Source organism: Capricornis sumatraensis, chromosome 2 (assembly GCF_032405125.1).
Source record: "Capricornis sumatraensis isolate serow.1 chromosome 2, serow.2, whole genome shotgun sequence".
Taxonomy (NCBI): Eukaryota; Metazoa; Chordata; class Mammalia; order Artiodactyla; family Bovidae; genus Capricornis; species Capricornis sumatraensis.
In genome coordinates this window covers 54,767,141-54,770,978 of record NC_091070.1, presented here as the reverse complement: position 1 = coordinate 54,770,978, position 3,838 = coordinate 54,767,141, and the positions used below count along the sequence as shown (strand labels likewise).

Genomic DNA, 3,838 nt, shown 5'->3' with positions numbered 1-3,838 from the left:
CCCGATGGACCTGAGTTTGAGCAAGCTCTGGGGGTTGCTGATGGACAGGGAAGCCTGGTGTGGTGCAGTCCATGGGGTTGCAAAGAGTCAGACATGACTGAGTGACTGAACTGTACTGAACTGATATACTATATTATAACATCTCACATCATTCCATACCACATCACATCACGCATACATATATTTTTTGATGTGAACCATTTTTAAAGTCTTTATTGAATTTTTTTACAATATTCCTTCTGTTTTATGTTTGCTGTTTTGGTCACGAGGTATGTGGGATCTTGGCTCCCTGATCAGGGATCGAACCTATACCCCCTGCATTGGAAGGTGAAGTCTTAACCACTGGACCGCCAGGCAAGTCCCTCATACATACATTTTTTAAAAAGTGATGCTGAGTCTCCTCCCTAAGGGAGGAGAGAAGGTGGCGTCAGAGAGGTGTCTCTTACACATTACATCTTTTCTGGCTTAGAGCACGAATTCCCTGCTATGGATGAAAACCCGGACTGGGGAATAAGTTTTCCCTTTAATAGGAGTCACACAGGAGGCAGGAAATGTGGGTGAGTTCCTCGAGCGACACTTCTTGCTCTATCAGTCAGAGGGACTTCATCTCTGGTGACCTGGCTGGTGATGACTGGGGGATTTGGGGACTCTGATTTAGCAGGAGGCCGGAAAGAGAAGGTGAGGGGTCAAGCAAGTCTAGGTGGTGTTGGCACACAGTAGAGGGCATGGAGAGTGACAGCTAGTGGGTGTGCAGTTACATCCTGGGATGAGAAAAATGTTTTAGAATGAGAGAGGGGTGATGGTTCCACAACTTTCAGGATATACTAAAAACCACTGAATTGTACCGTTTTATAGGGTGAATTTTATGGTGTATGAACTTTATCTTTTTTTACACTTACTTTTTAAAATTTTATTGGAGTAGAGTTGATTTATAATCTTGCATTCATCTCAGGTGTACAGCAAAGTGATTCAGTTATACATATAATGTGAAGTAGCAATTATCACAAATAACTTCAAATCCAGCAGAAAGGAGGGGAGGAAACTTGATTTCCTGACCTCACATCTTAATATTCTTCCCATCTCACCACAGCCACCTCTTAATTATGTTATTATGTTACCTTATTTTTCATCAAAGGAAAACATCATAAATTCAAAACCATCTGACCAGTTCTGCTTCAGGGTGCCCGGGGACTTGTGGTTCCACTTTTGTTTATAAGCGAAATCATTTAATCCCAGCTCAGGCAAAAATAAAAACAGTGCACTAACAGGAAGTCATGGCCAACACCTGTACATAACAGCACAAACATGAATTACCATAAGAACAGCGCGTTTCTGAATCATTGGTGTGATGAGTAAGTGAGAAGCCAAACAGGGTCACCGTATCACTGAAGGCCTGAGCTGAGTTATGTCTCCCAAACGGTTGAATTGTAGAGAGGCCTAGGCAAGGAGGGCAGCTGTGTTCCTAATCCCTGAAACTGGCCTGATGGATGCTGGAGAATCCATCTCTTGAGCATCACTGGCTGGCAAAGAACCATGCCAGCAGTCAGGGCCAGCTCAGTCTGGCCCTGCAATTAAACTCGGGGAGAGGTTCTGCAATTAAAATCAGTAATCCCATATCCTAAACACAAAATGACAGCACCACCTTGGTAGGTGAGAGAAAGGAAGCACATTGTGCAGAAGATGGAAGCTCTGAGGGGAGAAAGTAGTCTTCCCCTTGCTTCCTATAACCACAGTAGCACCTTGAATCCAGTGGAGGTGGGAAGCCTTATAACCATCGCCCCTTGACTTACTGGGAAGATCAGCAAAGAACCCTCCTGCTTATGCCACTTCCACCTATAAGGTCTAAGGATGTCACATGGCCTTCCTGAGCCTCGGTTTCTTCATCTGTATAGTGGGGATAGTAATAGTTTATCCCTGGTAAGGTTGATAGAAGGGTTAAATGGAATACTGCCTGTGTACCCTGCCTGCATACAACTAAGATATTAAAAATATGGTAGCTCTTCTTGGCCAAGGGGTAGTCAGGGAGGTGCTGTGGTCTGATTTAACAGCCAGAGGAACTGCAGCCAGAAAGAGTGATTCATGGCCTTCCAGAGACAGAACTGAATAAATTCCTGTTTCATGGCCTAGCCTAACACACTGTCAATGTTATCTTAAAGATAATACATGAAAGAGGTAAGAGAGGCAAAACAGAACACAGAGCCTCCCACAGTCACTTCCCAGAGAACTCATGTTGCAAACTGTCTCCTGCCCTCTCTTTGTGTGTGTGTGTGCATGTGTGTGTGTGTGCATGCGTATGTGTGTATGACTGCACCGATTCTTAGTTGCAGCACGCGGGAGCTTGGTGTGGCATATATGGGATCTTGCTTGCTGCTTGTGGGATCTTTAGTTGTGTCATGGGAACTCTTAGTTTTGGCGTGGGGGATCTAGTTCTCTGACCATGGATTGAACCCAGCCCCCTTGCACTGGGAGCATGGAGTCCTAGCTCCTGGACCACCAGGGAAGTCCCCTTTCTTGTCTTTTGAAATCACATGTCAGATTATGACACAACTCATGTTAATTCCCCTTTCCTCTCAGGAGAAATTGTGGGCTTGCTGCTGGGATGTTTCAGGCCCTTCAGTCAAGGGCCCGATTCTGCTGGCCGGACTTCCCTTCTGCTTCTTCCCTCAGTCAGTTCTTGGTGTTTCCGTGGCATATGGGTGTTTCCTACATGCCTTAGCACAAGTCAGAGCCTCTGTTCAGAACACCCTTTCATCTCCAACTCAGCCTTGAAGGTCAGTTTCAATTGCTGCTGCCCCAAGAAGCTTCTTCACTCACTGGGCTTCACTTCACCATGGTTTCATGGGTAACTTCTTACACACAAGGACTCAGCGTCGAAACCCCGTGGATGCGATGGGATGGGATGAGATGAGAGAATCTTACAGGTAAATATCTTAGAGCCCTGGGTCCTGAATCAAGGGTAGCAGTTTGCTGAAGCTGTTGGTTTCAAGCAGGAATCTAGAGAAGTCTCTTTCTTTGGTCTGTTGGCCTTTCAGAACTTAGGAAATGTAATAGTCAATTCATTAGAAAGAAACATCTCAGTCGTTGGTGACACATACAGACTAACACTTACTTATAGTTAATTAATACTGGAGTTCCAAAATAGAGAGCTCTCTGATTTAACTTGTTCATTAGAATTATAATGATGTTAAATCTAATTACTGCCCCCCAAAATTGCTGTGAATCTAAAACCAGTGGGATGATTCTGAACTGTGAGCTCTCTCTGAGCATTATCCTTTTGTATGGTCAGAGTCCTGGCCTGCATATTTTAGACTTCATTCAAATTAGAAACTTATATTTATTATTGGGCTGTAAAACATTTTGAGTTCTATATTGGACTGTGAAAGTGCATCCTTATTGTACTTTTGAGACAATCAAGACACTAATTGAGAAATTGGGACACTATTGTCTCTATTGACATAATTGTCTCAATTGGGACACTAATTGAGAAAGTTACTTACTTTCATAGTATATGCACTTTTTAAATATTATGATCTTCATTATATGAAAGGCATAAATCTTGCCAGATTTCATTTCCCTGGAAAGATATATAAATATTTGGATAGTAAAATGTATCTTTTTAATACAAAGAAAGGAAATTTTTCTTGCTCTTTAGAAAGGAAAACTATTTTTTTTTCTATTCTGTTTACTAAATATTTAACCAATTTAAATAAATAATTTAAGGTCTTAAGTGAAACATAGAATTGGAGACACTAAGGTCACAGATCCACCAAAAACCCTTATTTTAATTTTTATGCTTAACTAACTAAAATAACAGGAACTATGCCATTACTAAACCATT

The 3,838-nt window shown here is 42.2% G+C and overlaps 1 non-coding gene across 1 annotated transcript; it reads left to right on the top strand.

Annotated features, from left to right (window-relative positions):
- The first annotated feature begins 2,939 nt into the window (after positions 1-2,939).
- On the top strand, positions 2,940-3,075 carry LOC138074755 (small nucleolar RNA SNORA2/SNORA34 family). Its single transcript, XR_011144567.1, has one exon. It is a non-coding gene; the product is annotated as a small nucleolar RNA SNORA2/SNORA34 family (small nucleolar RNA).
- The last annotated feature ends 763 nt before the right edge of the window (positions 3,076-3,838 follow it).